Source organism: Podarcis erhardii (genome assembly GCF_964252035.2).
Source record: "Podarcis erhardii genome assembly, chromosome: 13".
Classification (NCBI taxonomy): domain Eukaryota; kingdom Metazoa; phylum Chordata; class Lepidosauria; order Squamata; family Lacertidae; genus Podarcis; species Podarcis erhardii.
This window is the reverse complement of record NC_138502.1, coordinates 52,428,090-52,450,179: the sequence shown is the minus strand read 5'-3', so window position 1 is coordinate 52,450,179 and position 22,090 is coordinate 52,428,090. Positions and strand designations below refer to the sequence as shown.

General features: G+C 43.1%; 1 long non-coding RNA gene across 1 annotated transcript in view; it reads right to left on the bottom strand.

The window, feature by feature from the left end:
* Positions 1–454: 454 nt before the first annotated feature.
* The window catches only part of LOC309326430, a 33,904-nt gene continuing 12,268 nt past the window's right edge, over positions 455–22,090 (bottom strand). Inside the window, exons 2-3 of the long non-coding RNA XR_014150300.1 lie at positions 13,615–13,701; positions 455–2,241 (exon numbers count right to left, since the gene is read on the bottom strand). This is a non-coding gene — a long non-coding RNA (uncharacterized lncRNA). The remainder of the gene's footprint in view (positions 2,242–13,614; positions 13,702–22,090) is intronic.

The window sequence follows — 22,090 nt, the reverse complement described above, 5'->3', positions numbered from 1 at the left end:
AAAGCAAATTTAAAGAGAACACTGTAGCCTGCGCTTAGCTGCTGATCATGAAATAATGTTTAAGCACCTTTATTGCACAGTTAAAGCACAAGATTTCAAGGAGTTTTGATACAACCTAGCAAAATATATGCTGAAGCAGAAAGATAGTTCAAGAGCAGGACTTTTTTCCAGCTGGAGCTCATTGGAACTGAGTTCTAGCCCCTCTTTGTTGTGTTCCAGCAGTTCTGTAGTTCTGTCCCCCTGCATGGCGCTTGGGCCTGCGTGGCAGAGGTGGCAGGTGGCATGCTGCTTGAGGCTGTGCTGCAGAGGCGCTGTCTGGCTCAACAACTTTGGGTGGGTGCTCCCCTAAAAAAGGTCAGCAAGTTCCAGAACTTTTTCTTTTTTTCATTTTTCATTTTCCAAATATAAAACAGAAAAAGAAAAAAGAAAAGAAAGAATAACATCAACAATAGCACCAATAATACATATTCATAATCGGACATAGAAAAAAGCAAAAAGAAAAAAGCAATAAATTGAAAAAGGAAAAAGAAAAGTTGACTTCCCCCTAGTCCCTTCCCTGGTTCCATTGTTTATCATCATACCCCATGTCCATTTTAATTTTAAAAATCATTAAAATTACTTATTGTCCATTCATATTTCCTTACAAATATTTCTAGAATCCTGCTAATGTATTAACCTGTGTACATTGCTTCTGTATATATACAATAAAGTCCTTCTAGTCTTCTTTAAACTCGTCATCTCTTCCTCTTAGTTTCAATGTCAGTTTTGCCATTTTAGCATATTGCATTAATTTAACTTGCCAATCTTCTTTGGGACACCTTCTTCTTTCCAGTGCTGTGCTAGCAGTATTCGTGTAGCTGTAGTTGTATACTTAAATAAGTCTTCTTTTTGTGGTCCTGGTATGTCCACTCCTGTTATACCTAATAGAAAAGCTTCTGGTTTCTTAACAAAAGTTATTTTAAACATCATCTTCATTTCATTATAAATCATTTCCTAATATTTCTTAACAATTTTGCAATCCCACCACATATGAAAAAAAGTCTCCTGCTAATTTACATTTCCAACACTTTCTTTTATTTTTGTACATTTTTTCTAATTTTACTGGAGTTAGATACCATCTATACATCATTTTCATAGTTTTCTTTAATCGCCACACTTGCAGTAAATTTTATCTCAGTCCTCCATAGTTTTTCCCAATCCTCCATCTTGTGCCCATGTAATCATAACTAATTTAACCTCTTCATCTTTCATTTCCCATTCTAGCAACAGATTATACATTTTCGATAATAGTTTCCTATCATTTTCTATTATTTCTCTCTGAAATGTTGAGAACCTGAACCTCTTTGTCTAGCCCTGCCCAAGAGTTTTGATTTTCTCTGGTTGGTGAGAATGACTGTGCCCCCTTAACTGGAGGAAAATAGGAGGAAGTGGAAGAAATCAGGATTGCTGTGAGAGTTGTCCACCCCACGTGTCAGTCCAACCACCCAATAGCAAATGGGCAACTGAGGCCACTGAATGCCATGGGAGTTATACAGACTTGCAAAGGGTAAGCAGATTTCCCACCCAGGGTGAGTTGTGGTAAGTCATGCTAATAAAAATCAGAAGCGAGATCCTGAGTGATAAAGTTTTGCTATGCATTATTTTTGTCCAAACCTTGCAACATGTCTTATCTCCCCAGGATTAAAGCAGCTCCAACTAGTGTAAGTCAAGTAGATCAACATAGCCTGTTTCCTGTCTAGCAGACAAGATGGAAATGGGCCTGTTCATTCATCTCCTATTTGTTTTCTATGAAGAGTGAATCAATAAGCTATCAGCGAACAGAATTGCATGCCAACATCCATGTAGTTTTCCCCTAGATCTAAGCTGTAAAAGTGACATGCTATTAACACTCCTCAAGTTCTTTCCAAGAAAGCCTGGTTCTTTCCACCCCTTCATTACTTCCTGGGCTGCCAAGGGGTGGGGGGAGTGAAATATTGTATGTGGATTGAGCTCTCCCTTACACACTCAAAAGAAGGAGAATTATTTAACCCCTACCCACACTTACTGTATAGTTACTGTATAGTACTTACTGTATAGTAAAATTTGCAGAAAGTAACTCACAGAATGTAAGCACAGGGTTTCCATGGAATGGAAAAGGAGACAGAAGCTGGAAAGAAAGTGCAGAGAAGGATTCCTGTCTCCTGGCATCCAAACAATCTGCTGATCAATCACAGCCTTGGCTTCACTCACTGTCTAAAAATGCTGAAATTTGGGAGCAGCTACGGTGACTATCTCACAGAAATCATTCAGAAAGTTAAGGTTTGCCTGTAACTTTGGCTTTGTCACTTTATTTATAGGAAACCCACTTGCTTTTATTTTTTTAAACGAAAGCTCATGCCTTCCCCACGAAATGACATCAGCATCCCTCATACTATAGGGTTTCCATATGTCTAGTTTTTCCTGGACACATCTTCTTTTTGGTAAAGTGTCTATCCAGGCAGATTTTTTAAATTTGCCAAAATGTCCACTTTTTTTTTGTTTGGTACCCTAGCTCCCACCTAAGGTATGCCTCTATTGGGCGCACCTCCCGTCATTCAACAGCGCTGCAGCACTCATTGGGTTGAGATGCTCCCTTACCTACCCACGTCCTGCCCTCTGCCGCCATTGGATCTGGTGTCTCCTGCCTGCCAACTTGATTCACTTTGGGACCAGCTTTTCTCCCTTATCCTCTCTCAAATGCAACCCCTAAGATACCTCTCTGCTAATGTCTATCTATTGAGTCGCTGCATTTAACCCTCTCCTCTTTTCTCTCTCTCGCATCTTTCTAGCAGATGTTTCTCTCTCTCTCTCTCTCTCTCTCTCTCTCTCTCTCTGTGTGTGTGTGTGTGTGTGTGTGTGTGTGTGTGTGTCTGGCCTTTTGTTTCAGGGCTTTCGGGCACATGCCTTTCCAAACTGTGGTGGGCTGATTTATATTGGGTAGCTAGCAAAATACATTGTGACTCAGCGTAGTTTTATTCTCTACTCTGACATCTACAGTAATTTGAGTACCCATATTTTGGCACATCTTTGTATGCCCAAATGATGTAGTTATGCAATCGTAGACTCTGAAGTCAGTGGCCTTTTAGGATGGCAATGTGTGTTACTTGAACGTATGGTGAGCAGGCCTGCTGCATCTTCTGCTGATTGGGGACCAGGACTTCTGCTGGTTTTAATTTGATAAAAATATGCCTTTGCTTTTGTGCATCTTAATGTAGTTTTGTGGTTTGGTAGTTCTACATTTGTCCATGAAGATTTCTTGGCAGGGATACTGGAGTGGCTTGCCGGTTCTTCCTCCAGGTGGATCACGTTTGGTCAAAACTCTCCACTATGACCTGTCCATCTTGGGTGGCCCTGCATGGCAGAGCTCATAGCTTCTCTGAGTTATTCAAGCCCCTTCGCCACAGCAAGGCAGTATAAAAGTTATGACGCTGGAAGATGAGCCGCTCAGGTCGGAAGGCATCCAACATGCTACTGAGGAAGAGCAGAGGACAAGTACAAGTAGATTCAGAGCTGATGAAGCGGCTGGGCCAAAGCTGAAAGGTCACTCAGTTGTGCATATGCCTGGAAGCAAAAGGAAAGTCCAATGCTGTAAAGAAAAATATTGCATAGGAACCTGGAATGTAAGAACCATGAACCTTGGTAGGTTGGATGTGGTCAATAGAAGACAGGAGGGCCTGGCGTGCTCTGGTCCATGGGGTCACGAAGAGTCGGACGCAACTAAACGACTAAACAACAACAAGTTCTACATTCATGCAAATATATCTCAAGGTTCGAGTTGCATAAAGCAGCAGCCTCCTGACATCCAAAACTGCTTGAGGTCCATATGTGGCAAGCTGCTTGAGTGTGGCTACTGGGCTTGGACATCATGGCACAGCAGACTGTTTTCTTTGGAAGCTTGTGCTGTGGTAGAATCATTTGCATTGCTTGGCCACACGAACAGCCTCAGCATGATTTTGATTTCTGTTGCCCACCACATTGCAGCTTATTTGTTTGAATGAGGCTTACAAACTACTCTTTTTTTTTTTTTCTTTTTTTTATTGAGTTTCTTTCAGTGTGTTACAAACATGAAAAAGAAAAAGAAAAAATACAACACCAAAAAGTGATTAAAAATACATAACAAAAAAGTAACTGCTCACTTCATCCAATAACAAGCGAGTTGAGAAAAGAAAAGAAAAAGAACACTGAAGAGAAAAAGAAAAGCCGAGAAAATACATTAAAGAAAGAAAGAAATAAAAAAAAAACGAACAAGAAATATGGTGCATGTTACAGTTAGAACATGTCACCTGACCTCCTTCCCTGCTGATTTCGGATTCCAATTTTGCAATTTCCCTTTAACAGCTGGTGTTAGTCTAGATTTGTATTTATACATCGGAAGTTTTAAAGCCAACCTGCTATAGTTGGTAGGTTTTTGAAATTACCTTCAATATAGTTCATAAATTTAATCCAATCCTCATTTAGCTTTGTATTTTTTTGGTACCTGATTCTTTGCGTCATTTTTGCCAATTCCAGAAAGTCATATAATTTCGTTTGCCAATCCTTCACCGATGGTATGTTTGTATTTTTCCAATTTTGGGCGATTAGCATTCTAGCCGCTGCTGTTGAATACTGGAATAAAGTTTTATCTGCTTTCTTTATCTCGTCTCCGACGATCCCTAATAAAAAGGCCTCCGGTTTTTTTGGGAATGTGTATCTGAGTATCTTTTTTAGTTCATCATAAATTTGGTTCCAGAATTTTTTTATTTCCTCACATGCCCACCACATGTGTATAAAATTACCTACATTTGTTTTACATCTCCAGCAGGCCTTATCACCGCTCTTATACATCCTGTTTAATTTTTCTGGTGTTAGGTACCATCGGTATATCATCTTTTCTAAGTTTTCTCTTATTGCAGCGCTTGCTGTAAATTTTAGGCCCTCATTCCACAATTTTGACCATTTTTCCAATTCTATATTATGCCCCAGATCCATCGCCCATTTAACCATCACCTCTTTAATTTCCTCATCTTTTGTGTCCCATTCCAATAATATATTGTACATTTTAGATAACAATTTGGATTTGCTTTCGATTATTTCAATCTGGAATTTGGATTTCTTTTCGTTCATTCCTATTTTTTTATCCTCCGTCCATATTGCATTAACCTGATGATATTGGATCCAGCCGGTCAGCTTCCCTTTTAGTTCCTCATATGGTCTCAATTTCCAACTGTCTTGGGATCTTACTAATAGATCTTCATATGTCACTCTTTGGTCTTCTTGATTTACTTTTTTGATGGTTAAGATGTTTGTTGGGGATACCCACCAAGGTGTTTTCTCTTCTAGCAATTTTCTATTTCTTTCCCAGACCTCATACAATGGGCCCCTAATAATATGATTCGAAAATCCTTTATGGACCTTCGCTTTGTTAGCCCAGAGGTAGGCATGCCAGCCAAACCTATTGTCTGCCCCTTCGAGGTCTAGCAAATCCGTATTCTCCAAAGTGATCCACTCTTTCACCCAACATAGACAAGCAGCTTCGTAGTACAATTTTAGGTTGGGGACTGCAAGCCCTCCTCTCTCCTTCCGATCCGTAAGTAATTTAAACCTGATCCTTGGTCTTCTTCCCTGCCATATAAACTTTGACAGAGTTTTCTGCCAGTCTTTGAAAATTTTGGGGCCTCTGATCACAGGAATATTTTGAAACAAGAACAGCATCTTGGGAAGTATATTCATTTTTATAGCCTCCATCCTGCCCAGCCACGAAAGGTTGACCCTATTCCAAACATCCAAATCTTTTTTAATTTGGTTCCAGGTTGCCGAATAGTTATCTCCAATTAAATTTATATTTTTCGGTGAGAGCCATATTCCTAGATATTTTACTTTTTTGGCCGCTTTAATTCCATATTGTCTCTCTAAATTCCCTTTTGTATCGTTACCCAGATTCTTTGTCAGCATTTTTGTTTTCAGTTTGTTCAATTTAAAGCCAGCAAATCTGCTATATTCCTCTATGACCTCAAACGCTCTGCCCATGCACTCATGTGGGTCTTCCAGGGATAACATCAGATCGTCTGCATAGGCTTTTAGTTTAAACTCCTTTGATCCAATTTTTATCCCTTGTATCTCTGGCGTTGTTCTTAGTTTATTCGCTAGGACTTCTAAAACTGTAATAAATAAGAGCGGGGATAGAGGGCAACCCTGCCTTGTTCCTTTCTCAATGTTAAATTTATTTGTGAGGTTATTATTTATTACTAATTTGGCAGATTGAGTTGAGTATATCGCCTGGATTCCATTCATAAATTCTCCCTCTATTCCCGCCTTTTCCATGGATTTTAACAGAAACAGCCAAGAGACATTATCGAACGCTTTTTCTGCGTCTATAAAGATTAACGCCGCAGGGATGTCATTGTTGATCTCCAGATATTCAATTATATTGATAACATGTCTCACATTATCTTTCAAAAGCCTATCTGGAAGGAAGCCCGCCTGGTCTTTATGGATAAGGTTTGTTAAACACTTTTTCAGTCTATTTGCCAGAATATCCGCAAAGATTTTATAGTCATTGTTGAGCAAGGATATTGGTCTATAGTTCTTCATATTCAGCTTATCTGTGTCAGCTTTATGAATTAATGTTATAAAGGCTTCCCTCCAAGACTCGGGTATTTTCCCTCCTCTCAAGATATTATTCATGGTGTCGCAGAGCGTAGGTGTTAATTGGGTTTCCAGAACTTTGTAATATTTTGCCGAGAGACCGTCCGGGCCAGGTGCTTTACCCAATTTCATTTTTTTTATCGCCATCTGTATCTCTTCTGTAGTTATAGAGCGATTTAATTGAAGTCTCTCTTCCTCTGTGACGGTTTTCCCTTTACATTTCTCCAAATATCTTTCCACGCAGATTGGGTCCTCTTCTCCTTTCTTATATAGCTCCTCATAGAATTTAAGGAAATTATTTTGTATTCTTTTTGGGTCTGTTACCAATTCACCTTCAACCAATATTTTATTTATCACATTTTGCTTTTGTCTTTTTCTCAATTGCCAGGCTAGAAATTTTCCCGTTTTGTTGGCCGATTCAAAATATCTTTGTCTCGTTAACTTGATTTTCCATTCGACTTCTTGATTCACTAACATCGAATATTGTGTTTGCAATAGTTTTGTTGTTTGTAAACTTTGTTCATGTCTCGGGTCGTCTATCAATTTTCTCTCGCATTCCCTTAGCTGTTTAAGAATTTCTTCCTTCTTTTGATGTCTTGCTTTCTTCTTATAGTTATTTTGCTGGATGAAGAAGCCTCTTAAGACCGCTTTACTAGCATCCCATACCATTCCCAAGTCTGTTTCTGTGTTGAGGTTAAGATTGAAGTATTCTTTTAGAGTGGCTTTAGCTTTATCGATAATCTCATCACTATCCAATAGGTATTCATTCAGCCTCCATCTGAAACCCCCCTGCATAACACCTTTTAATTCCATTGTTATTGAGTTGTGGTCCGAGAGGGTTCTCGGCTGAATTTCGGATTTTACAATTCTTAAGGTAAGTTCCCTCGAAGCCCAAATTTGGTCTATTCTGCCCCAACTTTTATGCACCTCTGAAAAGAAGGTGAACTGCTTTTCTAATGGGTGCTTGTGCCTCCATACATCTATTAGGTCCATATTTTCTTCCAGATCTTGGAATGTTTTGGGTAACTTTCCTTGATTTCTCGTTCCCCTTTCTGTTTGTCTGTCGATTTCCGGTGACGGTACTGCGTTAAAATCTCCCAATAATATCATCTTTTCGTTTCCTAAATCTATTAACGCTTGTTCTAATTTCTTGAAAAACTCTTGTCTGTTGGAATTTGGGGCATATATGTTTACTACATTAATCTTCTCCCCCTGAAAGTTGATTTGGACCCCCAACATCCTTCCCTCTTCGTCCTTGTAAATCAATCTAGGTTCCCATTTTTCATTGATATATGTCACTACTCCTTTCTTTTTCTCTGCCGTGGAGTTTACAAATTCTGTTCCCAGATTCTTATTCACTAATACATGCTTATGCCTTTTGGCTACGTGAGACTCCTGTAAGCAAATTACGTCCAGTTTTTTCTTTTTCAACACGTTTGAAATTCTATTCCTCTTAGTTTTTTCATTTAGACCATTTACATTCCATGTTAAAATTTTAAGGTTCGAAGACATTTTTATCTAACAATAAGTCAGTGAATTACTTGTTTGGATTCTAACCTTATTAAATTCGGGTAGTTTTGCCCTCTACTTCCTCTTCCTCCTCTCCCTTTCCCTCGTCCTCTGACTCCTCCCCCTCTCTCCCCCTCTCCCCCTCCTCCATCCCACTTCCCCCCTCCCCCCTCCCCCCCACTCCCGCACCAGCCTTCTCTACCCTCTCCTCACTCCTTCCTCCGAACCTTTCGTCCATTCCTCCAAGCTCCTTGTCATATCTTCGTAAGAATTTACTGACTTCTTGAGTGTCTGTTATCTTGAATCTTTTCCCTTTGTGGAAAAAGGAAATCCCCTCGGGGAATTCCCACCTGTGTTGTATACCGTTCTTTTTTAAAATACTTGCTATCTGTTTGTAACCCTCTCTCTTGCGGAGGAGTCTGATTGGTATTTCTTTGAAAATGATAATTGGTCTTCCGTCAATTACCAGTTTCTTCCGATAGCTTTCCCTCAGGATTATGTTTCTCATCTCTATCGATTTGAAAATCACTAAACAATCTCCTGGAACTTTTTTAAGTCTGTTATGCTTCGGTCTTATTTTTATCCTAAAGGCATTTTCTATCGTTTGTGCAACTTCCTCCTCTTTTAGTGCTAACCACCTCGCCAGTTCTTTAGTCATTTTCTTTTTAATGTCCTCCTCCATCTCTTCTCCTACTCCTCTAAATTTTAAATTTAACTGTTTTTGTTTCATTTCCATCATGGCTAGGTTATCCAATACTTGGTCTTGACTCTTACTTATCTCTCCAAAGTTCTCCTTTGTTTTCTCAGCGTCTCTTCTCAGTTCTTTCATCTCTCTTTGGGTTTTTTTGTTTGCTTCTTCTAAGGACTTTGTTCGCACCGTAAGGTCCTTTATCTTATTTGATATTTCCCCTACCACCTCCTCTATTTTCTTATCAAAAGATTCTTGCATCTCTCCTAACTTTCTTTCCATATAGTTTCCGTTCTGTTTGAATTCCTCTTTTATTTTTAGCCATAAGGCATCTAGGTCTCTAATTTCCTCTTGCTTTGAGGATTTCCTCTCTATTGGTGTTCCTACTGGCTTCTTCCCCTCCTTTCCCGCCATTTGTATGATCTACTTCCTCCCTCCCTCCCTATTTACAAATGTAGACAAAATTAGAAGTTTCTATGGCTCTCCCCTGGGGGGCGCACAATCTGGGGGGGTTTGATTATCTCAAACAAACAGAGCACTGGCCCACCTTTGGGGTGGATCAACACTTTATAGCCGCTTCCTACTGTCAAATCCCCATAGCCCCCCCAAGATACTTTCTCCAAATCAGTGCCCACGTTATAAATGATATCCGATTTAAAACTGGAGGGGCCACTGCTGACTTGGCAAGATCTTATACTCAGTAGAAATAAACTATAATTAAGAAAGAAAAATCATAGGTAAGAAGGGGAGATCAAAAAAAGAGAGAGAGGAAAAACAAGGAGGAAGGAAAAAAAAAAGGGGGGGAGCAAGACGGACCTGGGGCACAAAAGGTGGGACTGTGGAAAAAAAGAAAGGGGGAGCGTTTGGGAAGGGAAAAAGGAGGAGGGATCAGAGAAGGAAGGGTATGGTGAGGAGGATATGGGTAGGAATGAGTTGGGGATCCTTCTATTTTGCCCTTCAATTTTCAGCCAGTTGATTTGCTTAGTCCGTTTGAACGGTGCCTGGATTCCAATTCCGGAGAAAATGCTGTCGTGGCTCTAGTCCGTCAGTCCGTTAACAGTGTCTAGTTAAGATCTCTAAAAAGATGCAGCCAAGGCTGTGCGTACAAGGAGGGTTAACAGAGATAAAATACATACAAGAAGGGCTGTACATACAAAAAGGGGTAGCAAAGATAAAATAAGAAATGAAAAAAGGTAAGGTACAGGGAATACGTCAGGGGGGGGAGGGGGGGCGGCCGGGAGGGGAACAAGTCCAGTCTCTCAGAGTAAGTCAATCCGTCGTCAGAGGGAGGGGATCTGAGTTGCGTTGAGTATCGACTTTCCAATGAATATAGATAAAGAGGGGGTGGAGCTTCTGCTCTTCTAAGGGAGATGTTCCGCACGTTCCGCACGTAGCTCAAGTCCAAAAACTAACGAAGGTTCACTAACGCAAACCAAATCCAAATATATGACTGGGACCTTTTAAATCTTGCGAGGACACCCAAAGTCCGACTGAATTGCCTGACAGGGTTGCTAAAGTATCGTTAATACACTGACTCCCCACTTGCCATTAAGAAACTGTAGGGGAAGGCAAAGAATCGAGAGTTCCTGCAGGAGAGGGGGGGCGCAGATGAAAGGTGGTAAAAAAAGGAAATCGCATCTGCTTCACGCCCTTAACAAGTTAATGGAGGAGCAGCAGTGGGGGGGGGGGAGGTCTGCGCCTTCGATCTTTCTGGCTATTTTCTAGCTGCTTTCTCCTCTCCCCCTCCTTTCCACCCTCTATATTTCCACTTCTAGTTGTTACCTCCGTTCGCTCTTCTCCGTTTCCCGTTTGAGCCCCCTCAAGTTTTCCTGTCCCAGCGATACAAAGTCTCTTAGGTCTTCTTTAGGTTAGTTAGTTTTCTGTTTGGTTACTTTTGCCCCGCGGAGCGTCCGACGGGGGCTTTCCTCTCCACGTTTCTACAGCGGGTAAGTGGAAGTTTCTTTGTTTCACTCTCCCGATGTTAGTCCCAGCGCCATCTTAAGTCCGAAATACAGGTCGGGCTCCTTAACTTAATCCGTTAACATCTGTCACTCCTTGGGCTCAATTTTCCAAAATAAATCCAGCATCAATCCCTTTTTTTCCAAGGGCGACTATTCTTAGAGTTATGGAGGTTTGTCGCCACTCCCAGTGGGGGCTAGAGACATCGCTGCACAGGGCCCGCAGGGCTTACCGAAGATGCGTCTCTCGATCCCATCGCTCCCGGGTCTTCTCCAAAACGCAGAAAAAACCCAAAATAACTTCGGGACCACAAACTACTCTTATCGTTGTCTTCCTGGTAGCATATGCAATCTTGATTTGCCGCTGGCTAAGTATATTTAGACCCTTGAGAGTCCCATGGACTGCAAGAAAATCAAACCTATCCATTCTGAAGGAAATCAGCCCTGAGTGCTCACTGGAAGGACAGATCCTGAAGCTGAGGCTCCAATACTTGGGCCACCTCATGAGAAGAGAAGACTCCCTGGAAAAGACCCTGATGCTGGGAAAGATGGAGGGCACAAGGAGAAGGGCACGACAGAGGATGAGATGGTGGGACAGTGTTCTCAAAGCTACCAGCATGAGTTTGACCAAACTGCGGGAGGCAGTGGAAGACAGGAGTGCCTGGCATGCTCTGGTCCATGGGGTCACGAAGAGGCGGACATGACTAAACGACTGAACAACAACAAGTATATTTGGCACCTCTCCTTTTTTGCATTAAAAAGCCTGCTTAGGACTGATGCCTTGTTCAAAGGTAATAGTGATTTTAAAAGCCACAGGCTATGTATTCACTATACCTTACAAGCACATTCTTTCTCTCAGAGAATTCTGGACATTGTAGTTTATGCCTCTCAGCAGTGCAATTCCCAACATTCCTTAACAAACTACCATGCCCATAATTCTTTGAAAGTATGAATATGCTTTGAATGTCCTTTAAAGGTGTACATGGGCACAGTGTATGCAGTTTAGGAATGAGTAGTTGATGGCCTTTCAGATATCAGCAAGACCAAGGGTCAGGAATGGTGGTAGTTGTTGTTCAACAACATCAGGAAAGTCACAGGTTCCATATTCCTAGTGAAGACTCACCTTCACCCCTTTTCTAGAGAAGTATGAAAGTGAATGGATACTTCGTTCCCATCTATTTTGAACACAGCATGTGGGAGCTAACTGAGAAATCCAAGCTTCCAACATGCCCAATGAGAGGTGGTTTGAGTGGGGCATTGCCCTTCTGGCTTCTGCCAGTGAGGGGGGGGGGAACTCTACCACTGGCAGGAAAGCCAAAGGGCTAGCGGGCAGAACCAGTGGAATCTCTGCCTGCGGAAACCCTTGAAACAGGTGATAGCAACTGACTGAGTCTCTTTGCTCCACCAGCCTCAAAGGCATTCCTGCCGTGACCATGAGGTAGTCATTTACATTTGTACCAATACAGGAGTTTCATTGTCAGGATGCTGCTAGCGGCTCCCGGCTGGTTGCCCAGGAAAGTATAAAGACAAGGAAAAGTTTCTTACAGTCCTTTTTTATTTCAGTCTTCACACAGAGAGGCTATAGAACCCAACCTCTTGGATAGTGGCGTTGCCCCGAGTGAATCTCCACCCCCTTCTCTCCCACTTCCTCATTCCTCATTCTCATCATCTCCTCCCCTACGGGTGCTGTTTTGTGCCCTCTGTCTTTGAGCTCTTTGCTCTCCTACTTTCAAGGCTTGCTGGGTTCTGGGAGATGGAGGGTCTGGAATGCTTTCTTATGGCAACGCGTCAGCCAGGTGTTGCTCTGGCTCTCCCATGATTTCCCAACTTTTCCCCTCATCTGCCTCTGAGTTGTGGCTTCCCGTAAACCACTGCTGTAAATCTATACTGTCTTCCTCTTCCTCCTCTGCCCTATATTCATATAGCCTACCAATGTATTGAAACACATGTTCTATCTTTTTGTAATTAGAGCACATTTACTTTTACAATTAGTTACTTATTTGATTAAAGCCAATTCAATTGTTTGTATTATTATTATTTTGTTGTTGAAAGTTAATAACACTGCTAGTAGCAATATATCACAGTTCCTATAGCCTACATATAGTATTTAGAATGAGAGTCGTCATAATGATCTGTAGTTAGAAGTAGAAGTCGGCAAATGTGTCCTCTTTTTTGCTCTTCAGAATATGGCAGCTCTGCCATACTACCTCTTGGCAGCCCCACTTCCAATTCTTTCCTTTGAAGCTGGATCAGCTGCTGTCATGATGATGCCAGGTGATTGACAGGTGAGGCGCACCATCTGCCTAACCTGTCATACTGGCTCACAAGGTGTGGGGAAGTTCAGGATCTGTCCCATCACAAGATCCTGTTCCCCACCCCTAGAATGGCCTTTGCCTAGAAGAGGCTTATTGGTTTGAGAAATGGCCTGACCAATGAATCAGGCACAGCATAAACCAATGGTTTGGAGCCCTCGTGACACACAGATTTGCAATTAGTGTTTAAAAAATCAACTTACGTTGTCCTTCCTGAAGGTGTGTTTACATAATAGGGCAAACAATGCATCTCCCAAGGAGTTGGTCATTGCTTACTTGTTATGCAAACACCACATCAATAAGGGCTACATTAGGATGCATTTGGGTAAAGAATGAGCCAACTGGCCTGAAAATGAACCAAGAAGTGTCCTCCAGTATCTAAACCCCCTGAGCGGCAAGTTTGAAGTTTGATGGGTCTGTCTGAGGAGGCTCAAGCAACCTGATCAGCCCCTTCCTCCACCCTTCTCTCAAGCCCTTCTTCCCCGCCCCTGGTGCAAAGACTTGCCTTGGGGTCCAGTGATGGGTGAGAGCACCAGTAGTGTGGCTGCTCCTTGGATGGAAGAGGCACATCCAGCCGTCCTTCACACTTAGCCTGAAATGAGGAGACACCTCTAGCATCTCAACACTCCCCTCGTTCTTGGTCTCTGGTACTCCCTTTCAGGAACAGGCCTTGCAGTGCAGCCCTCATGACGCTTGCACGAGATTCCCCCCCCCCCATCCCCAGTAGCACTGCTTCTGTTTTCACTTTTGAAAGCAGCATCAGGGGAGGCATCAGCATTGGGGAAGAGAAGGACCATCTATATGTATATACATCTTTGTCTTCCAGCTGAGAGAGATGCCTCAGAGCTTAGGAAGAAAAACCAGAAGGCTTTCATCACTGCCCTGGAGCATCTGTTGCTGGAGGTGATGGATTCATTTTGCCTAATTTATTTATTCTATTTTATGCCTGTCGGCTGCACTGGCTCCCAGTCCATTTATAGGCCCTATTTCAAATGCTGCTTTTAGCCGTAACTAAAAGACCACCTACTTGAAAGGCCACTTTCTCCCATATGTACCCACCAGAACATGAAGTTCTTTTCTGAAAGTGCTGCTCCAAGTGGGGCAGCCACACAAGTCGTTGCTTCTGCTGGCAGTGACACCCTGGCTGTGGGGCAGCCTTTCCAGGAAAAAGGGCCTGGAAGCATCTCTGTGAAGGTTTTTGATGTCAAGTGAAAAGTTTTCTGTTCAGCTAGACATTTTAAATAACTTGTGTAGCTTGGGCATCTCAATTTTTACTTTTGGGGTTGAGAACGGTTTGGTTTTATTGTAATACTTGTGCTATATATGCTTTCTATGGGGCTTTTTGTACTTGGAGTGTTTTTATATGTACTTATTTTAAGCTGCCCAAGAGACTTTCTGTCATCAGCCAGTGTACAAATGTCATAAATAAATAAAATAACCAAGATGGCCCAACACCCAATATATTTGCAGTAAAGCCGTTAAAATGGGATTTCAGCGGATAGGCAGCAAAGCCTGACAGATTTGTGCCACTCATATCACATATGACACCCCTGCAGCTACATTGGAACAAACCATTCTTTGTATGATTGCAGCTATGCACATCTATAGGACTGAGTGCTAATCTGATACACTGCATTTTAAAGCATAATACAGTTCATCGACCAGGCTTACTGAACATCTGCTGTGGAGCTGGGAATATATACTGGAAATTCATTTCTTGCAAGGCAGTAGAGTAGAGTTAAAGCATCATCCATATTTAGGTTTCAGTCATTAGCCTAAGCACTAGCAAGCAGTGTTGTGTCTTGCTAGGCATGTAAAAAATAGTTCAAACAGAATACAGAAATGTTCTCTTAAAATCCAAAGACAGGACACAATCCTGCCAAGGTTTGTGACGCACTTCTATATTCAGTGGATGTCAGTGGGAGGCATTTAACCACATGTTTACAGTCCCCATTTAAGTCAGTGTCCTGGTTCACATGTCACACTTAGGGTCATAGATCATAAAACAGAAGTGTAGAGTTGGAAGGGACACCAAGGCTCATTTTGTCCAACCCCTGTGTAGGAATGATCGCTGGGTCGTGGAGCACACTCCCACCCACGGGCAGCCTTAGCTGTCTGCACACGTGACCTTGGGGTGCAGAGCACACTCCCCTTCACAGATAAATCCACAGCTGTCTGAATATCTTCCCCTCTGTCTAACCTCTTGCGGTCTTAGTAGTCTGCCATGCTCTGTCTGTGACCTTTGTCTCCTTTGTCATACATTGTGCAAGGGGAAAATGACATGGTGGAAACAGGTGCCAAAATAACTTTGTACCACCCCATGATCTTGGAACTGGAAGATGTGTAAAGATCACAGCCCAAAATATATCTGCCTAGGTTTGTATATTGTGGCAATAAAAGGAGCCTCTACAGAGCTAGCTGGCAGCTTGCTTATGCACAGCTCACCCGCATTACCAACTCCTGCCTCATGTCCTTCACTTCACCCCTGAAATGCAGGAATCTCAGCTAAGCATCTATGAAAGATGGCCACCCAACCTCTGCTTGAAAACCTCCCAGGATGGAGAGCCCACAACATCCTGAAGGAGACAGTTCCAATGCTGAACAGCTCTTACTGTCAGAAAGTTCTTCTTGATGTTTAGTCAGAATCTCCTTTCTTGTAACTTGAAGCCATGGGTTTGAGTCCTATCCTCCAGAGCAGGAGAAAACAAGCTTGCTCCATCTTCCATGTGGCAGCCGTTCAGATATTTGAAGATGGCTCTCGTATCTCCTCTCATTCTTTTCTTTTCCAAACTAAGCATGTCCAGTCTTTCAACCGTTCTTCATAAGGCTTGGTTTCCAGACCCTTATGATCTTCTTGGTTGCCCTATTCTGTACACGTTCCAGCTTGTCAACATCTTTCTTAAATTATGGTGCCCAGAATTGGGCACAGTATTCCAGGTGTGGTCTGACCAAGGCAGAATAGAGTCATACTATTACTTCCTTTGTTCAGGGTACTATACTTCTGTTGATGCAGGCTCATGTTAAGCTTGTAATCTACTAAGACCTCTAGATCCTTTCCACTTAACTACAGTTTAAAGGTGAATGTGTAGCATGCTGGTGCATGGGGTGAAATTATTGGCTGGCTGCTTCACTGCTCCTGCTTGTGCTGCTGTGAGGGAAACCATTGTTAGCTTAGCATCACATCCCTCTCAGGCTCTCTCCAAAACCACGGGTGCCAATTTGGATAAAATATGGGGGGGGGGCAGGTAAGCCCTGCCCCACATAATCAATCAAGAGACACAGAACATGCACCATTTGAATGGCAATGCCTATCAACTTTGTGGGGGCCCAGCCCCCTCAAATATTTTATTGTGGGGGCTGAAGGAACCTTGGCTCCCAGGAGTTGGTACCTATGCCCCAGCACCATGACGGGACCTGTTCATATAGGGAGAGGGTGGCTCCTATGCTCCAAACATACCATGAGCTGTAACCAAAGTATGTTCTTGTGGTTTGTTTGGGAGAAACAAACCCTGAGTCCAGGTTCAGACACAGCAGTGAGCCAAACCATGGCTTAGCTCCTGGCAGCTTGGCAGCAGCAAGAGTAGAAGAGGAATGAAGCAGTCATGAGTTTTGCCCCGTGTGCCAACACGCTGCATGTAATCCTTTAAACCTTAACTATGGTTTAAAGCGACATGCAGGCGCAGCCAGAAAGGTTTAAAACTTCTTACTTCTAGTTGTCCATACTAAATCGTAGAGTACAAATAAATGCTAACCTGTGCAGTTTTATAGAAATGGCAACCACAGAGTTATGCCTTTCACAGTTTACTCATTCTTTTCAAGAGTAATTAGAATAGCACTGAACTCAAAGAATAGTATACTTTTTTTTTTAAGTCAAACTGATTATAGCTCAAATTCAGGGGGAAAGTAGGAACTATTTCAAGTTGAAATTAAGTTGTTGAGAAATCACTACTCCTTCATAGTTCCGTGCATGCCACAGAAAGAAAAGAAATGTGATGGGCATGTTTTTCTACTGTTCCAGGGTGAGAAGTATGTCCAAGCTCTATAGTTCAAATGATTGCAACTACCGTATTTTTCGTCCCATAGGATGCTCCGTCCCATAGGACGCACCTACTTTTTGGGGGGGAAATAAAGGGAAAAAATTTTTCTTTTATTTCCCCCCCAAAACCAGGTCGGGGAACAGTGGGATGGCGGTGCTGCGCCTCCCCGCTGTCCCCCGAGCTTGTGGGGCTGGCCGATGTCTGCCCGGCGTGAGGGGCGCTCTGCTTCAGGGCGCCCCGCGCATCGGGCGGCAGGCTACTGTCCGCAGCATGGGGAGCCCTCTGTTTCAGGGCGCCCCACGCGCCCCCCCGGTGCGCAAGGCTTGTGGGCACCTGCACAAAGCATGGGGCATTCTCCGAAGGGCGCCCCGTGCTCCGTGCTGCCGGCTGCCGCCCGCAAGCCTTGCGCTCCCGGGGGGAGATCCCCCGGGTGCGCAAGGCTAGCGGACACCTGTGCGGAACACGGGGCGTCCTCCGGAGGGCACCCCGTGCTCCGCGCTGCAGGCTGCCACCCGCAAACCTTGCGCGCTCGGGGAGACTCTCCCCGGGCGTGTGAGGCTTGCAGATAGCTTCCTGGAGCCTGGAGAGCGAGAGACGTCGGTGCGCACCGACGCCTCTCGCTCTCCAGGCTTCAGCAAAAGCCTGCATTCGCCCCATAGGACGCACACACATTTCCCCTTCATTTTTGGAGGGGAAAAAGTGCGTCCTATAGGGTGAAAAATATGGTAAATACAACTCTGTTTACCAGGTCAGTCTAAGTGTAACTATCTCTAATTTTTTCCTGATTTTCTTTGAGGATAGATTTTGAGGATGCTTTTTAAAAATAATTGTTTAGAAATCTTTATACTGCATTCACCATTGTTTAGGTCTTGCGTCTAAGTGGGAAGATGAGGTGAGGGTGGAGAGACATCCTGACTCTAAGTGCATATATGTGACTACAAAGACACCCTGCAGTAATTATTTTGCAACATGAATACAGAACATCGTGCCCCTGCTGAGTCTCTATCTGAAACACACTGGGACTAATAAACCACTTTTTTCTGTGCAGCTTGGAGGCTTCCTTCTTTCTTATTTTTGTGAAAGGGAAGCTATAGCCACCAGACAGTGGTCCATTTGTGAGATTTATACTTTGGTTCTTGCTGCAGGATGCTATTTTTTTTGTCTCTGACTTTGATTAGCTTCCCGCCCTCAAACACATGTTCTGAATAATTGTCCCCTGATCAGAGAAATTGTAATCCATCTACAGCAGAGATACCCATGATTCAGCACCATGGAAAGCTCCAAATGAACAATGTGCTCCAACAAAGGATGGAAGTGAAGTCTTAAGAGTCCCTCCTTCCAGTTTAGTCCAACCAACCTCCATCCTTTGGCCTGAAAGGACCAACCCACTGGCCTGAAGGTGAGTGCTTCACCTCCTTTCTGTGGCCTCCCTTCTGGTGATCCCCCTGTACCATGGTGAAGTATAGGAGGTTCTTGATTCCTCACGTGACTAGGGCTAGGAGGAAGGCATCTGCAAGGGTCCTGGCTCATGTTGTTGAGAACCCAGTCCAGTTCCTCAGCAGGCAGTACACCATTCCTGACATGGTCAGCTCATCCTTCTCTGATTTTGAGCTTGAGGCCAGGGTTGTGTCAGGATCTCAGGCAGACACAAGCAAGCTCTGATAAGAATTAATGAGCCTCTGGCAGGTTTGTGGTATGTTTATTTACAATTAACACAGAGAGAGCAGCACTGAGCCATCTGCCCTTGGTTATGAGTTGCTCACTCTGAGTCTCCACCCCTTCTGCAGCAGGAAGCGCACCAATGTCCCATCCTCCCTCCATTGCACTTCTGTTGCATTTTAACCCTTTCAGCCCTCCTGGAGCAGGGGGAGGGTGGATGGACTTCTCCACTCTCAGATGAAGAGTCTTCTAAATGCTGCCTCCCTTCTGGTTGCATAGCAGCCCCCTCAAGGCCATCTGTTTCTCTCCCTCCCCCCCCCCCCCCGAGCCTTCTAAGTCTACTTCACTATTTGCCGCTGGAAACTCTGGAGGAAGTGGGCCCCAAACTAACCAATTCTTGCTCTATGACTGTAATTCCTCATCTCCCTAGTCTGACTCTTCCCATGTCTCTGACAGGTTGTGACATCCCATGGGGGTGGCAGTTTTACCCATTGAAATGACAAAACATGGCTAAGGTCTATTAATTTCAGTAGGACTACTCTGAATGAAACTTAGTTGAGTTTCCTCTTGTACACCCAGGTGATGTACAAATCTGCATACATATGCCAAGAAGCCTAAACCATAAGCAGATGTCGTAAGGTTGAGGAGGGGAAATGTGGAGAATTGTTGAAGTATGAGCTGTATCTGTGGAAGCAACATGACAGGTACAACATTAAGTGCACACTTAGGGTCATCTTGAAGTCCCTCTGCTTCTCTGCCTGACACCAGGTCTCATCGAGCCCCATCTTCCACAGCCACTGTCCACCATGAACCTCCTTTGTTATGTCTTATTTTGAAATCATTAAGATAAAATTTTAGTTTTCTGTTAGTTATGTCGCTTTGAATATATACTTTATATTTGATTTTCTTCTGCAATGCTTTATTTTGGGTTGTTTCATTTGATGTTTTCATGTTTTCATGCAAACTGCTCCTCCAAACAGTTTTCTTAAAAATATAAAGTGGTATAGAAATGAAATGGGAAACGGTAATAATAATGATTTTGCCCATTCTGAATTTCACATCTAGAATTGCCACCAAACAATTGCATCATGGTGTGCAGCCAGAGAAAAAAATGCTATATAAGGGAGATATTAGCTGTGATAGTTACATGGCTCATCCATGCTTAGACGCAGTGTGAGTACCATGGGGCAGGAGGGGGGGGCAAGCAAGAGGGGAAAGGCACCATTTTTATGCTCTGCTTCTGAACTTCCCAGGGGAACATGCTGTTGAAAGATGAATGCTGGGTTCAGTGGAGCTTAGTCTGATATAGCAAAAAGCACTTCTTATGTTCTGCTAATGGTCCTTTGTCATCTTTCTCTTTTAAGTGGCTTATTCAACATTTTATAACTCTACAAAGATGCAGACTGAGTGTATTTTAAAACATGAACACCATGAAAGAAAGAGGAGGGGGAAATAACACCAAACAACTGAGAGAAGGGAAAGAGAGAGGAGAAGAAATTGTGTGGATAAGGATTTTGGGGGATCATATTCCATAGAAAAGAAGGAAGGGATCCAAGAGTTTTTCCAAGTGAAGTCCAGATTTGTAACAAATACACTTTTGGTTTGCTAAAGTTGCCATCCATTTATACATGTCACGTACAAAAACCAGAAGAGCAAGTAATTTCTTCTACTGTACATAAAAGGTCCTCAGACCACCAAACCAGATCATCCATTGGGCAACTGGTGGTGAATGTATAGCTTTTTCGTTTAGCACTGATCTTCTAATCCAAAATCCTTCCTCTGACTCTGAAATCTACTCAGGTGGAACAGAGCCTCACTCCCCTACCCAGACAATGCAGATTCCAGGTGGAGAGTTTGTATGTCTGCACATAAAAAACAATGTGGCAGACAAAAGGCTGAGCACAGAACCATTCTAATAGCCTAGCTTTGAATGGGCAGGGCGGGTGGGTGTGTATCTATCTACAGATACATTCAAACAAATACGTATTCCCACACCTTCAGTCTGAAATGCAACCACCCAGCAAAAGCTGCACCACATGATTCTTCTGATTGTGGGCTTTATTTGTTATCTTCCTTTCCCCCCTCCCCATCACTTTTTGTGAATTTAAAATATTGGATGCTGGGACCTGTAATGAGCAACAGGGGATGAATTCCCTGATGGCTCACACACTCTAGGAAATTCACAGTTGGTGGTGGGACATTTCTAGAGGCTAAGGATGAAGATCTGCCTGTTTCCTGGCAGGACCTCAAGGGACACCATCAGGACTACAGCTGGAATGGAGCTGCAACAACAACTAGGCTTTTGCCTGCCTGCAAACAACATTGTGCTTCAGGTAGCTTTTTGGGTAGGTTGGCTACAGTTTGGTTTGGGTGTTAAGTTGTTTGGGTTTGGGGTTTTTGTAAAAAAAAATATGTGTTCACAATCTCATTTTTTATTTAATTTAGCCTCTTTTATGCCAGAAAAAACATGTTTTCTTAAACTGTGAACCCCCTGGAGACAGCTCTATTAACATTTAGAAAAACAGCTTGTAAGCCTCTCTTGAGCCTATGGGATGGAGTGGGATATAATCACATTAATTCCCAGGTATTCCTGTAGATTTATGTTACTGTAATAGAAACGTACAAGTAAGCAGGCAGTAACAGAAACAAGCTTTTTAACATGCCTGCTTCCCACTCACATAAATAGCCCATGAAGTGGTCAAAACTGCTCAGACTGCAGATGGGTTAAATAATTTATCGTGTACAATAACTCCTTGCATATATACAAGACTAGGATGTCAGTGTGCATTCGGGTGGCTTAATAATTTTGACTATGTTTTCAGGCCTTGAGAAAATAATGTGAATGATTCTTATTCCTTTGGTATGGTCCCCTAAATGGGTAATTCCCCTACAGTGGTGGAGCCTCTGACCATTGAGGGTCTGAAGAATCGCTGCTCAGCGGGGTCTTGCCTCTAGGGTACATGGCCTGTAGAGGAATCTGTCAACCATCCACAAGGTGGTACATGAATGCCAGAAATAAAATAGAAAAACTAAGATAGTGGTTTGATTTTGCCTATGGGGCAAAACCAGTCAAGGATTTGGCCTCATCCTGTTCTTCTGGCTGCTCTTCTGGCACACAGCGTTATAGCTTTTCTGCTTCCTGCCCTTCTTCATCCACAGCTGTGCAGGTGCTGAAGAAATCTGTCAGAGGCTCCTACATCCAGGCTGCAGCTGTTGCTTGTTTTGCTTTCTCAATCCTGAACTGTATCATCACCAGCTTCACATCCTGAAAAGTTCTTCATCCAT